Source organism: Dipodomys merriami, unplaced genomic scaffold, assembly GCF_024711535.1.
Source record: "Dipodomys merriami isolate MVZ:Mamm:240054 unplaced genomic scaffold, mDipMer1.0.p SCAF_1, whole genome shotgun sequence".
NCBI lineage: Eukaryota > Metazoa > Chordata > Mammalia > Rodentia > Heteromyidae > Dipodomys > Dipodomys merriami.
This window is the reverse complement of record NW_027202270.1, coordinates 94010396-94026761: the sequence shown is the minus strand read 5'-3', so window position 1 is coordinate 94026761 and position 16366 is coordinate 94010396. Positions and strand designations below refer to the sequence as shown.

The window sequence follows — 16366 nt, the reverse complement described above, 5'->3', positions numbered from 1 at the left end:
ATGTTTATCTCTTGTGTTTTATGGTGAGTGGCTTTTTGGAGATGGCCAGGATGTAGAAAGATGTTAAGATTCACTTTCACCCAAAGTAAAGTACCCTCCAATAAACTTCTAAAAAGTCAGAACTGAAGCTGTGGCTCAAGTCAGACAGTGCTAGCCTTGAGCAAAAACCTCTGGGACAGTGCCCAGTCCCTGAGTTCAAGCCTCAAGAGTAGTACAGACCAACAACATAATAAAGCACCATAAAACAATAGTATATATAAGTTTAGGATTGAAGTGAAAGATCTGAAAAGCATTTAATGTTAAAGAAACCATCAATTCTTAGCAATTTGGAAAATGTCAGCTCCTGTAGTCTCCTAGCCACTAACCCCCTCCACCTACTGAACCTTGCATCACTTATAGGACAGGATGATGGTGGACCAAGTGACTGTTCTGCAGAGACTGGAAGATAAGGATCTGTGCAGCTTGCTAGCATCCCTAGTACAAAGGAGATTTGGAGACAGGAAGTGAATCCTTCACTTAGACATGAGGAAAGCACACCATCTCCTTAAGGTTCTTTAGCTTGTCTGAGCAATCTAGCCAACTTGGGAGATATTTAGGAAAAACCATATGATCAACCTCTGTATAAATATCTCTGTTTCTGAGCCTTCATTCAGCTCTTGCCAGATATTTCTCATGTATGTATATATATAGAGATATAGATAGATAGATAGATGTGTGTGTGTGTGTGTGTGTGTGTGTGTGAAAGTAAAGAAAAATGTGCTCAGCAAGCCCTGTTAGAATGAAGAGCACCCAGGAGGAGTTAGCTCTTCAGCCTCAGGTCTCTGCACTGAAACCTCCAAGGTTTTGATGCACAAGGTGTTCCCGATAGGGTGAGAAGACTGGCCTGCTGGCAGAGACCAAACTAGAGATAAGAGATAGGGATGGAGGCCACTAAAGTAAGACACTAGTGTAGAGAATTGAAGCCCTGACTGGGGTTCACCAAAAGTCATGAGATTAGGAAGAAGGTGGGGAGGCTCTCCCATACATGGTAAGTATTAAGCATCATATTTGCATAATTTTAGCAATATGCACACACAGCTAGAGTCTCAAAAACATTTAATTGCATTTGCTTTCAAATTACATGACAAAAGAGCAAATCTAGTGAAGTACTTGCAGAAACACAAGTAGCAAAATCAAAAATACCAAAATCAATTACAACCCAATATCTAAACAACCAATGGGGTTGATTGTCCAAAATGTTGAAGCATTGAAATGTCAAATTGTTACTACCTTACAAAGAGGGACCAGTCAATCTTAGCAATTCTTCTCAACACTGTGTGTGCAGTAAACGAGTTTTCAAATACTCAGTTGAATGAAAGAATGACCCCTTTTATAGCTTCCTACCTGATATTCAGGGAGCTCCAAAGATCTGATATTCTGAAGTATATTTACCGAACATTTATGCTGAAAGTTTTAGTGAGTGAGGGAAATTTCATCTGTGTTTTCTGGAATTCTAAAAGGTCTGTCACATAAATTAGCATATTTTTTTTATAGTTGTGATTTTCTTTCCTGTCTTCATCCTATTTCACTTTCCAATCATATAGTCACTTTTATAATACTTTTATATCATTCAATTTCAGGGTATTACTTTATAAAGACAAATACACTAAAAGGAGAGAGTCTTATTCTTGGAATCTTTTCCTGAATGTTTTTATGTCTTCAAGTATTAAAGGTAATTTCCGGAGTGGTGCGTATTTCATAACTTCCTTGCTTTTCTCTCTGTAGCTCTCTCCCTGTTGCTTCTCCTGAACTCTGCATACATGACACATCATACTCTTTCTCGTTTTCCTTTTATCCACTAAGCTCTTCATTGAGTGGCAATCACTTATAATATTTTTCTTTATATTAATGAGCTGAGGTCAGACTTTTGGTTGAGGAAGAGGGTATCAACTTTCTGGTTAAAATTTGATCTCTTGTGATGTAAGAATTAATTTTCTGTCAAATGGTTGCTTGACATAAGCAACACCATTTTAGGAGCAGCCAACATCTCTTAAATTGTTATGCAACATAAACTATCTATGCATTCTTGCGGTCAGCCTTAAGAAATCCTGTTCAGTCAGGCACTTGGTGCCTTAAGTTTGTAATCCTAGCTACTTAAGGAGGTTGTGATCTGAGGATCATGGATAAAAGCCAGCTCAGGAAGGAAAATCCACGAGACTTCTTTCTAACCACCAGAAAGCTGGAAGTGGCACTGTGGCTCAAGTGGTAGCTTGCCCAGCCCATGGACAGCACCTAGGCCCTGATTTCAAGCCCACGACTGGCAGAAAGAGAGAGAGAGAGAGAGAGAGAGAGAGAGAGAGAGAGAGAGAGAGAGAGAGAGAGAGAGAGAGAGAGAGAGAGAGAGAGAGGGAGGGAGAGAGAGAGAGAGAGAGAGAGAGAGGAGGGAGGGAGGGAGGGAGGGAGGGAGGGAGGGAGGGAGAGAGGGAGAGAGGAAGAGAGGGAGAGAGAGAGGGGGAGAGAGATAAAAATTATTTCAATTGAGCTACAATTTGTTAGGAATGAAGAGGGTTTATAGAGTTACTCCCTTGGCCAAGCGTTCTATAGTTGATTGATTTGGTAAATTCCTGACCCATTTTAAACTACCCTGTGAACTAGACTATGAACCTAAGTTGTGATCAATCAGAACAAATGCAACAACAATGTGTTAAGGATAAAACCACAGCAAACTGACAGCCCAGAGTGCTTGCTAATCTCACTCTTACTAGTTTTGCACCCTTCTGCAGGAGTGAAATTTGCCTTGCCAGTAATTTCTGAGTTTTGGGTCTCATTCTGTTGTGATACCTCAGATTCTGAAATTCATTTCCAACCATGTAATGTTATAGTATAGATGACCCTGTGCCACCCATCTTCCTGACAAAAACTAGAGCATTCCTAAATATTCTAAAATCAAGAAAAAATAGTTGCATAAGAATCTACTTTGAAAACCTGACTGCATATATTAGCATAGAAATTCTTCACCCTCTGCTCAGTGGTGATGGGGAAATAGAAATTCAACAGCTGATAGAATGTAAAGCATTTGGTTTTCTACAGATATTTGGCCTGTATTTGCAGCTAATTAACAATTAACACTAAGTCTTCAGTAGGCATGATTCAAATATAGGTAGCTGAATCCTTTAAAATTCAAAAGAAACGTGCTATAGTACAGAAACGGACTCTCTGGGGAGCAGCAAGAAAATTAAGCCACCAATCTAAGCAATCCAGGTTTGCCATGTAGCCCACACCCTGCAGCATGAATGGTTCAAGAAGCACAAAAGCTGACACACTAAACTGAAAGCAATGACACGGTCACTCCTGTAGAGCAAATAGGTCAGGTCTGCTGATTGCATCTTCCGAGACCATCATCTACCCTCATTCTATGTCCATGATCTCCTAGTCTCAATCTTGCCTCAGGTCCTAACCACCTGTTCACACTCTCCAACTTTCTCCAATGACATTAACTTTTCTTCTTTCTCATTCCCTTGTATATGAAGAGCTGCTCAGCTCCATGCTACATTCTGCATCCTTGCTTCTTTCTGTGTTTTTCTAGGGCATCGAGGGTCCACTCTGTTAGTAAAGCAAATAGATTTAATTAAGTTTGATGGCTTTTTAAATAATCCTAGAGGACTTGGAAAGGCACTTGCTAAAAGAAGCACAATCTTTCTTTAGAGCTGCATTTACAGAAGAGTGTGGCTACTCACATTTAATATGGAAGGGTATTCTTTGTTAATGTAGAATAAGACACTGCCCCTTAGAGCTACCCCACATATTTCTCTTTTCCCTTCCAGACAAAAATGAATGAAATGTCCACAGTGAGGAAAATCTGTGGCACAAACAGGCAGACATGGGATTTTGCAGTCAAGTACAATGGAAATACATGGTTTATTTATGTTCACCTAGTTTGTGAACTTTTAGATTGTGTTATTTGTTCAGCTTATGAGGAGGAGATAATCAACCACTGAATGAAGAGAAGAAAGTACTCTCTAAAAAGAAGATACAAGTTCTCAGTTGATGAAAATGACTATTTAAACTATAGGTCTGAGAAGAATTTTCTTTTCTTTGAGACAGATAAGGTTTTTGTTCTTTTCTATGCCAGTACAGGGTTAGGGGTTTTGTTTGTTTGTTTGTTGTTTTGTTGCCTGTACTGGTGTTTGAACTTAAGGCTTTAAGCTCTTTTTTAGCTTTTTCACTCAGAGCTAATGCCCATCAGGTTAAGCAACACTTGCACTTCTGACTTTTTCCTGCTTAATTAGAGAGATTGTGTATCTTAGATCTGTCTTCCAGACTGTTGTCAGTCATGGGACTTGAACTAAGGGCCTGGACACTGTCTCTGAGCTTTTTCTCTCTGTGCTAGTGCTCTACCATTTGCGCCACAGTTCCACTATGTTCAGACTGTTTTTGAACAGCAAACCTCAAATCTTAGCCTCCTGAGTAGCTAGGATTATAGTTCTGAGCTACCAGGATCTGGTGAGACATTAGTTTTAAGGAAGTTTAGTAAATCGTACATCACATAAGTGGATCTAAGTTTAGGAAATATGAAAAAGTTGGCATGAGGACAATGAACCTTTACAGCTAGTTTTTCCTCTAAGTTTTACCAGTCAAAATTAGAAGTTGGCCTATCCATTAAATAAGTATGAACATCTGAAGATGATACCTCATTCATCCTTATGGCTTAATAATTATTTATTGAATTTCCATCCTCCTGGGAAGAATACTTTCACTTAGCAATGTATACTTTATTGAAATCTTCTTTGGTTAGGGATGCAAGGCATGGTAGAGGTGAAACAGTGCAGGAATGTTCACTGCAGAGTTCTGGGCTTTCTGAACTTCAGTAGGTCTCCTTGACACCTTGATTCAGATAGCACTAATTTTGCAGGTTTGAAAGAAATTAGGTCTATAGGGAAATTAAAATTCTAGAGCTCACTAAAATGAAGTATTCAATACTCTGCTTTTTCCTATATTGCCTTTATAGACTATGAGAATCTGGACAGTTTTAAAATTGCTGCAGTTGTTTGAATTATTGTTATTATTGTTGTTGTTATTGTTTAGAGCCATGAGAACAATTAGAATAAGCTACAAATGATTTGTGAAAGATAACATTACTGGTAATGATGGGAGCTACAAGCTAATTAAATCATTTTCCTTGTGAGTTTATAAATTGTCATGTATTCACATATTTAAAAAAATCAGAATCAGTCAGGATTCAATAATCTTATCTATATATATAATATAATATAATCCTATATATATTCTGTATATAATCTCTATATAAATTATATGTATACTATCTATCTATATAATCCTATATGTCCTATATATAATATATAATAATTATATATCCAATATATAATCCTCAAGCCTAAAATCCTAACTACCCAGGAGGCTGAGATCTGAGGATCACAGATTGAAGTTATCCCAGGCAGAAAAGTTCATGAGACTTCTTATCTGTCTCCCATTAATCACCAACTAAGCCTGGAGTAGAGCTGAGGCTTAAGTATTAGAGAACTAGTCTTGAATAAAAAAGCTCAGAGACAGCATCCAGGCCTCAAGTTCAAGCTCCAGGATGAGCACAAAAGGACCAATAGCAACAAAAATCAGAATCAAAATATAAGTTTTACTAATGGCTAATTTGGACTTAAAAAGTTGGATTGAAAATGTGGCCATGAATAAGGCCTCTGTGTACATCCCACTGAACATTAAATTACTCACAACCTCACAGAACCATAGGCTTTTAAAAAAAATCCCCAGTCCTTCCTGTCAGTTCTTCCAAAGTGGAAATTCTAAGAATGAACTGGCCCAAATAATTCTAGATTGTTTTATGAATTTTACTATCCAGAAAAGTAGTGTGTAGGAATTCTATGCCTCCATCAGAAAGAATGACAATACCCCATTTGTTAGAAATGGAAAGACTTGGAAAAAATTATATTAAGTGAAGCCAGGCCCAAAGAAACATAGGTCCCATGGTTTCCTTATCTGAAATAACTAGTATATGTCTAGGATAAGCAGAAAAGGTCCAATGCTATGTACATATGACCATATAAGATGATGATAAGGGAAATGAACCCCAAGATAGGGAAACAAGTGGTTTTTTTTCTTTCTTGATATTGTTTTTAACGTATTTATAATGTACTATGTGATTTTTTTGTCTCTTTTGTAGGTTCTTCCCCATGGCATAACCCCTGTTTTCACTGTATTTGATTCCAATGCCCTTCATCTTGTATATATTTTTCTAATTTGGGGAGGGGAAGGGAAATAACAAACTGCTGAAACAAGGCTACAGGCTGACCCATTGTAATAATGAGATGTACAAGACACTATGTTGAAAATGAACTTTACAACTTGGGGGAGTGGGTCAGGGAAGAGTTAGGGAGGTTGGGAGAGAAGGGATAGTAGGGGAAAAATAAAAGAGGAGGTAACAATGCTCGATAGGAAATGTACTCATTACCTTATTCATATAACTGTAACCCCTCCATACAGTATTTTTACAATAAAACCCATAAAAAAGAAGATAAAATCTCAACCAAAAATTTATGAGAATTTTCTAAACAAATAAAGAAGTATTATAAACAAAAAAAGATAAAAGAAAAAGTAGTGTGTTTTCTATAAGATTAAAAGGATTAGAATCATGAGAGCTACTTTTCAAATATTCCCAAGCACAGGAAATGTCTGGCTCATTGGCTGGAGTGGACATAACATAAATGGATGAAAATAGTTCTATCCACCCATAGCTTTCACCTAAAGTCACAGAATCTCCCAACAGGCCACTGTGTAATGTACCTTAAAGAGTTTTGTTATTTGTTTAAATAGAATTCTAGATCAAAACTTATTCTTCAAACTTTTCTTGGAGCTTCATAACCTAACAAGAAATGTGATTTTCCTTCTTGTCAGAAGGGCTTGGTATTGGGACTTGATCTCACACTTACAAGGGACTGAGACTTGATTTACACCCTCAACCTCTTTGGGCTTTAGTTTTAGTGTTTTTTTTTTGTATAGGGTCTTGTATTGTTTTCCAGAGCCAGCCTCAGACTGTAATCCTTCTACCTTCTAACTTCTTCTTAGCTGAAATTATAGGCTGGTACCAGTATACCTATACCAAAACCTGGCCTTTCAATATTGCTACACCTATGTATTGAGCTAGTCCTACAAAAGTGGTTTTTAACAGTGACTTTGCTACTTTTGTGGATCTCTTCTACAGATACAAAGACACTCTATTAAGAAAATTTTGGCCTGTGCTAAGGAGGCCTAGGGTTTCTCCTATTCCATCCTGTAATGATTTCAAAGTGTCTGCTTTGACTCCGAGGACTTTGATCCATTTGGAGTTGATTCTGGTGCAGGGTGATATATAAGGATCTAGCTTTAGTTTACACAAGTAGTTAACCAATTTTGCCAGCACCATTTACTGAAGAGGCTGTCTTTCTTCCATTCTATTTTTTTAGCTCCATTTTCAAAGATTAGATGACTATAGGTCTCTAGGTTCATTTCTGGGTTTTCAATTTTATTCCATTGGTCCTGGGGTCTAAAAAAAGATACTCTACAAGTGAAAGACATCCTTCTGCCATAAATCTTTGCAAATTCAAACTACCATAATCCAGAATTTCAGACATCAGGCAGGCATGGTAGTAGATGCACTCAGAAGACTGAAAATGGAGCCTACTTGCATTGAAGTTACCTGGACTACATAGCAAGACTCTATCCCAAAGCACAAAAAAACGAACAAAAAGAAACAGCCATCAGAATCTAGCATGTTTTTAGACAACAGATTTTCTACACTAAAAGCACATGCAGAAAAAAAATGTTGACAATGGATAAATTTCTGCTTCCTGAGTCCATCAGTGACTTCATGAAGCAGAGAACTTACCTTTGCCCCAGTATCAGGTACACATCTTTACAATTTTACAATGGTGATAGATAAGCCCTAGTTGTTTTTAGCCACTGAAAATCCTAACCTTACCTACTATAGTCTGAACACCACCTTAATTAATACTTCTGATTGGAACATTCATTTTATTTCTTTTTAATGGTACTGGGGTTTAAAGGTATAACATCATACTGGTTAGGTTAGTGTTCTACCATTTGAGCCATGCTTCCAGCCCTGTTTTTAGCTGGCTAATATGGAAATGAAGTCTAGCAAAATTTTTACCCCTGCTGGTCTGAAACCTTGATCCTACAGATGGATATCACCCTTCAGAGGAGCTAGAATTACAGATGTGAACCCTTGTAATTATATAGTGAATCTCTAATTTTCAGTCCTAAAAGTCAAGCAATGTCCTCCCATTATATTTGATACATGGAATAAAACCAATTGCTTTGTTAGTTTTATGATGGATGTTGTGGGTATCTTTCTGCCTCCAGACTGCTATTTGACTCTCTCTTACACCAATTCCCTTCCAATTCTGGTAAGTTATTTCTTTTATAACTACTTGATTCACTGTAATAAATATTTGAGAACATAAGCCAAGAACGGATTATTCACTATGCTGATTAAAATATCAGTAGGTTTGTCCCTCCTCACCTATCTGTGTCTTTTCCCAACTCTTAATGCTTTCTTGCTCTTCTTAGTAAGATAGGAAAAATGAATTCAGTCAGATTTTGAGGCAGGCAATATTTATCACCTGTTACATGCTCTAGTTTTTTGCCCAGTGACAAGCATATTTAGAAATTCAGTCTGCCCATCAAGTCCTGTAGGTTACATATGTTCAAGTTTTCTTGTATGTCTATTATACAATAACAAAGTTTAAATGAAATTTAGAATTTGTAATAATGAAGTGGCTTAAATACTACTTCAAAAACTATTATAGGAAGAGGAAACATGACTCAAGATGCAGAGCACCAGCTGTGTACAACTAAGAAAAATTTAAATACCAACATAGCCAATAAATACATACATATATTTAAAATAATACAACAAGAAAAATTTAAGAAAAATTTAAATACCAACATAGCCAAAAACTATTAAACAATTACTATAAAATAATAGATAATAATTTTTGCTTATTTACCTGCCAAATTACTGAATCCTCTATATATCTTAATTATTAATCCTCATACAAAAGCTTAAGAAACACAAATAAACATTTTTATAAAAGTAATGATGCTTAGAGAATTCATTTTTGTGTATTCTCATTAACAATGAATGGCAGAATTTGTTCACATATTGAGAATGAATTCTCAATCACTGTGATCAACCACATCACTTAATGATCTAGATATTAATTTATATACTAAACTTTGTAAGCATTAAGCTAAATTTAACAGTAATTAAATCATTTCATTACCACTATTCTGTGATGTAAATACCATTAGATATTGTCATTTCTCAAAGGAAACTGAGTCACGGGTGATCTCATACTAGAACACACTAGTCAGTTTTGACACTAGCATTTTAAAACAGGCCAACTTACTTAAGAATTTTTTCCTAAGGTTTTGAAAAACATTAAAAGCTATGAAGGATTACTAAGAACAACTCAATCAACTTTCACATACCCATCTTTTATATTTACCAGCTGCAGCATTTTCTACAATTGTAGAATCCACACTACAAGTCATGGTAGTTGCAGGGTAAATGTAGAGTAACTTATGATAAAGTCAATTATAAGATAAAGGATGTTTTATGGAGGTATGCACACAGAAAGAAGGAATGGAAAGAGAGAAGACAGGAAGAAGAAGAAAAGGGGAAAGGAAAAGAGAAAATAAAAATAAAAAGGAGAAAGATAGGAAAGAAAGAAAAAAAGAGAAAAAAGAAAGAAAGAAAAGAAAAATAGAAGAAAAGAAAGGTCTAGAAGATTTAGACTACCATGGAATGATCATGGGGACATGGGGAATGAAATGGGACCAGATTTTGAGTCATTAAGTTCAAGAAATTTAAACTATCATAGGAAAAAAGTAATCTTCAAAGTATTTTTACTGAAAGAAATAGCAGCCAAATATTGATACTTATTAACACATTCATTGTTCTTTTTAACAACTTCCATAGACTACCACCACTGTGAAAATTGTAAAACTCTTCTCAATCAGTTCAAAGTGTTCAACACTTACACTGTGCTTTTAAAGTAAATAACTTGAAAAGATCTTGAGAGATATGGAAAAATTAGCAATATTTTAAAAGAAGAATAAGAACTTTTTTACATCTTAACATATAGGTGGCTAAAAGTTAGCTTTAAAATTCTGCTAGTTCCAGAAGATGGCTCTTGTTAAATAAATAGAGAAGCAAAAACTACAGTGAGCTATATAACTGAATTATTGATGGTTTCCGAGTTACAGCATTCGGGAGGCTAGGGTTCATGGTCATGGAGCAGATTTGTTGGAAGAGGAATACTTTACCATCTATATCTGAACTTCAAATCCCCTGTACTTGACAAGAACTGAGACAAATATTGCCAAATGGACATGCGTGTGTGTTTCATAAGCATTTCAAATATGACACAAATACATGCCCTTGTAAATCCCTCTAGTTTCAGTAATACCTCCATGTCAGGTACATTCTCTGAGATTTCAGGGTCAGAGAGAAAACATTAATGTTTACTTTCCAGTATTAGTCAAGTTTAGGCAATCTCACCAAAGATCCAACAGTTGTGATTTCCCTACACTATCCTCAGTCCAGACAAGCCAGGAGATAATTGTATATGTTGTAGCTGCATTGTGTGGGAGCGAAGGGGTGCTAGGCTTTGAATGGAGAGCTACGTACTTGTGTAACTTGCTTGCATAGCTGATGTGCTACCATCAACAAGGCTGCCAGCCTTGTTTTGGCTAATTATTTTGGACATGAAATTGCATTATTCTCCCTCCCTTCCCCACTGGATGGCTTTGAACCTCAATCCTCTAGGTCTCCACTCTCTGAGGAGCTAAGGCATAAACCACTGGAGACCTACTGAGATTTTTGTTTATTGATTTTTTTATCTCTTGGTTTAAGAATTCCAACATTTTCTGATTGTTTCGTTTGAAGTTGAGAATATCCAAACTGTGGAAGTCTGGGTACGTTTGTACCTTTTCATATACCTTATAATTTTCTGCTGTTGTTATAAGACAACAACAGGATGCCCTGGAAAAATAAACTGTGGCAAATAGGTCTTTGGTATAAGAACTGTCTGAGAGGCATCTTACAATCATGCAACTGGCTGTCAGCCCTCAGGTAAGTCTTGTCATGGGAGGATGAGCTTTGGTTCAACTAGACTGGGTATTTTCCTTTCCCCACATGGCAGTCTGGAGGGAAGAGAGTTAGATATTTTCCTTTGCCTTGTTACAGTAGGTTCTCATAATAGTCCAGCAGGTTTTCCGGGGCTTCAGTAAAACAGTCTCTTCAGAGCCACACAGAATGCGCAGGCCTATGTCAAATTGGCTCCTTTTTCCTTTCTCCTCTTGGAAACAAGAGAGAATTTTTCTTTGATAATCTCTATGAGAACCTGGTGAAGTTCCTGGAAGCAAAAACTCATAAAAGTCTGAGCCCCTGATGACTGGGACCCTGTAGAATTTTTTTGGTGTGTGTGTGTGTGTGTGTGTGTGTGTGTGTGTGTGTGTGTGTGTGTGTGTGTGTGTGTGTGTGTGTGTGTGTGTGTGTGTGTGTGTGTGTGTGTGTGTGTGTGTGTGTGTGTGTGTGTGTGAATTTTTTTGGTGTGTGTGTGTGTGTTTTTTTTATCACTCAGACGTGTCCTTTTTCAACCTCCAGCAATTTATGAGTTCAGTTTTTCCTGCTTTAACACTAGTTCCTGAAGTGGCTTCCCTTAATGAGTTTCTGTGCTAGGAAGCTGCTGGTTTCTCCTGCCAGTGTTTGGGGACTGCAGTTTGCCCTGTGATCTCATTTCTCTGATGGATTCCAGAAGAGTTGTTGAGGCTTTGGTTTTTCCTTCTAGTTTGAATGAACTTGCGATGTCTAATCTCCTTACATGCAGTCTGGAAACTAGAGGCCAAGGCAAGGCTTTTCAGTACTTTCAATTATAGTGTCACCTTAATGATACTCTGCAAGAAAGTTAGAAAAATCTGAAATGTGTTTGGAAATGCCAAGGAAAGAAAAATACAATATTATCCTCTTCTATCTTTTTCCCCTTACACTGAAGCTCAACAAATAAACAGTAGGTGCAATGAAACACACACAATGTGTAGCTAAATACAGTGATTCTCGAATAGAACAACAAAGAAACACCAAAATCCAAAAACATGAAACACAAAAAAATCTGAGGGGTGTTCCCTATCTGACGTTCACATTAAAGTGATCAGTTGGACTCAAATGGACAGAACTGAAAAGGGATTTCAATGAGCATGACTTCATTATTCAGCTTCATCTTAATGAAAGCAAGTAAAGGAGAATAAGGATTTAATGAAATCCAGACCGGTCAATGTCTTAGAAATTTCCAAGTTTGCAAGATTGCTATCTGTTGAACTTTGTCTTGAGATTCATATTCCTAGGAAAGCTTTGGGCAAGAATGGCTATTGTTTACGGTAAGATGTTAAATTAGGGATGCTGTGTGTTGGAGATGGGAAAAATCTAAAATGGCATGTATTTTTTTTCAGGCAGTTGTCACCAGGCAGGATTTATTTCTCATTCCTCATTTCTATCAAAATAATATAATTTTCATATTATTTGAAGGGAATTATAAGAAAAATCCTATTTAGGTAGAAAAAGTTGATTTCCCTGATAAATAAACACAGGGGAGAGGTCCCACTGGGGACTTCTTCTAATTCAAACTTATCCTGTCCATAGTACATGCACCTTATCAGTCTCCTACTGGAGCACCTAGGGTTTGTGATGGAATAGTTCATCATGTATTTCAGCTGGACTTTCAGCAAACAAGTTTGATAATAACCCTAAAGCTAACATTTATATTTGTTGGTTGTATGAGGTGTGTGTGTGAGAGAGAGAGAGAGAGAGACAGAGAGAGAAAGAGTGTGTGTGTGTGTGTGTGTGTGTGTGTATGTGTGTGTGTGTGTATGTGTCTGTCTGTCTGTCTGTGTGTGCTGGTCCTGGAGCTTGAACTTGGGGCCTGGATGCTGTCCCTGAGCTTTCCTGAGTAGGGCTAGTACTCTGCCACTTAAGCCACAGCTCCATTTCTGGATTTTTGGGAACTAATAAGTGATGAATCCTATGGACTTTCCTGCTTCTACTGGCTTTGAGTTGCAGTCCTCTGATTTCAGCCTCCTGAATAGGTAGGATAACAAGTGTAAGCCTGTGCTTGGATGTTTTCTTATTTTGTTTCAAGTTCAGGCAGGAAAATTGAATCCACTTTATACATTGCCTTGTCTAATGCCATTAATAATATTTTTATTGGAAAAGTACTACATAATATTATAAAAAGAAAGAATTCACAAAACCGTACAATGAAAAGTTATTACACTTTTGGTACTGAGGTATAATCTACTTCTTCAGAATCAACAACTCTTTCTAGAATATTTGAGAAATATTCTATATATACTCAACTGTGCATATGGACATGAATCTTCTTTTTTTGTCTGATTTTTTATATTGTCAAGGTTATGTACCTTACATAAGTAAGGAAATAAGTTTATTTATTGTCAAAGTTGTACCCCTTCCCTCATTTTTCTCTTACTATGAATGTTTTATATAAATTGTTTTTTAACCATACCTGGTTTATATATGTATGTAGGTATGTATGTATGTATCTATCTATCTATCTATCTACCTACCTATCTACCTATCCTACCAATGTACCTAATTCATTTGAACTTAATTTCATTCATTTTTTTTCATTCTCTTTTTGGCTATGGAACATTTCAGGAACTTGTGTGTAATCCTTGCACAAGGCCACACAAATCTTTTCTGTGTCATTTCAATTTTAGTATATGTGCTGCCTAAGCCAACACTTCATTTCATGCTTTTCAATGGCACATATCTATCTATCTATCTATCTATCTATAGTTATCTATCTATCTATCTCTCTATATATAGATATATATTTGATTTTATTGCTATACTTGTGTATTTGGCCAGTATACTATCAAGTGACATGTAAATTATTCCTATTCATTTATTACTGACATCTTACTTTACTGAAACCCTCTGCATTTATTTGTAGCCTATATTTCCAGAAGTGGATAATGCTATTTCAAACATGCTATTAAAATTTGATATATAGAATTATTGCCAAATAGTTCTCTATAATATTAATCATGCCACTCATTTTGAGACATTGATATTTCAGAGATTTTGATCTGTAAAACTTTGTTTAAGGAATAGTGCACACTTGAAATAGACTTTCTCACTTTGCTGCAAATCATATCAGAACATATTGTTTTTGTTTGGCACAAAAATGAAGGGTATAAGTCAATGCATTCACTTAGTGAAAGTTTAGAGAAAAAGATTTGTGTGTGTGTGTGTGTGTGTGTGTAAATACTCCATTTCCTTGCCATTCCTCAGTAGAAAAATTCAAACATACATTTGAGCTCCTTTCAAAAGCACGCGGTTGAATACAACACATTATTTTTTTGTAGTTTGAGTAGTTATATTTGCAAAGAGCAAGGCCAACTATAACAGGAATGTAATTTTATGGTGTCTAATATAAGTGGTCATATTTTGTGAGGAGAAAATGCCAATGAGACCTAGCTAAAGGTCACCTATTTTAATGAACTGGTTTCTGACTCATGGCTTTACCTTTAGTTCTCTTTTTCCTTTTTTTTGTAGGCTATACTTTGATTAGCATAAAGATTGTCTAATAATTGTTGCAGTATTTCAAGTTCAAATGATTTTTTTATTCAATATGTTTCTTCATCCAGAATTAAAAGCAAGTGTATTCTGATAAAGTCTTAGAATGAGGAGAGAAAGGCACAGAGAGAAATTAAGGAATCGTTTTTGTTAATTTAGTTTTTTTTATTTTTTATTATTTATTTTATTTTATTTTTTTGTCAGTCGTGGGGGCTGAACTCTGGGCCTGGGCACTGTCCCTCGGCTCTTCAGCTCAAGGCTAGTGCCCTACCACTTGAGCCACAGCTCCACTGCCAGCTTTTTTTTGCTTATGTGATGCTGAGGAATCAAACCCAGGGCCTCATGCATGCAAGGCAAGCACTCTACCACTGAGCCAACTTACCAGCCTGGAAATAGTTTTAGAAAAAAATCCTGTCTATTTTGTTTAATTCTCTGGCCTAGAATCCAGGTGCAGGTAGAAAATTTTCTCAGAGAACATGAAATAAATCCTGGGTTTCAAAACTGCAGTGGCTCATGTGATTATATTTCCCCAGTAGTATTTCACTACATTTAATACCTTGCTGTTTCTCACTCTGTTAATGAGAGACATGGCACCACAGAAGCAAAGTAGTAGTCAACTTAATTCATCCTAGCATATATGATTCTTCAATTCCTGCCCTCACTCCCCCTCCCCCCAGATTCTTTGAATGTCACAACTTTGACTTTGAAAAAAGGCTGGTGACTTTCAAATAAAAACTATTTGGTAACCCCTTTTAATTTAAAAATAATTAGAATTTTACATTTACACAGAGGGGCAAGTGAAGAATTGAATGGTCTCCTTTGTAGGGTCTCTTGCATTATTTGAGAACTGTCCATATGCTAGGTCCCTGTGTAAACACAATTTTTCTGGTTTTATAGAGTAAGAGACAAAATCATTGAGAACAAGAACATTGACTAAAAATCATGTGGCTTTTCTCACCGAAGCCAAGATTTGAGTACTTAAAAGATGCATTTTTTTTCTTACCATATCTCCTTGACTAAATAATATGTTGTTGTTTATGGGCTCTTTAAGTTAAGGTAAACAAAGAATCTACAAATCATTAAGTCTTAGCCAACGGTGATAGTTTTCCTGTGTTTTGCATGATTCGACTTTCCTCTAGCAAAGGGGAAATGGAAGTGAAAAGCTAAATAAGCTAATTTAAAATTTAGCTAAGCTGACAAGGTAGACAACAAATAATATCCACCCATGTACCCACAAGTCAGTTGAAGAAGTGAAACTGTTCAGTAAGAGTCCTACCCTCATCTTCTTTCTTTCATTCTTTCACAGAGGCCACTGCTGTCCTAAATTAGAGACTTACCATTTTCATTTATTTCGTCAATCTTTAACAATACTTGTTCGTATTTGGGGTCTTGAAAGCCTCTATATATGCTCATTCATGCTTTACCCAGTTATCTTGATCTTTTGTTCAAAACTGTTTTCTTACATTCATCATGTTGAGTTTATGAACATATATGAGCCCAAAATGCATCATCTAGAAGTGTCAAACACATCGATAATTTTTAAATAAAGGTATCTAACAGGTTCTTCTGAAATGTTGATAATTAGAATAAATAATATGATTCTATGAGCTAGAAGCTGAGTTAAACACTTTACATACTAATTTCCTTAAGCTTTCTCATACTAGGGGATGTGAATGATCATTTTCATATCCTTACTGAAGC

The 16366-nt window shown here is 36.3% G+C and overlaps 1 non-coding gene across 1 annotated transcript; it reads right to left on the bottom strand.

Annotated features, from left to right (window-relative positions):
* Positions 1–13721: 13721 nt before the first annotated feature.
* Positions 13722–13827, bottom strand: LOC138835019 (U6 spliceosomal RNA). The gene has a single exon (XR_011374357.1). It is a non-coding gene; the product is annotated as a U6 spliceosomal RNA (small nuclear RNA).
* Positions 13828–16366: the final 2539 nt, after the last annotated feature.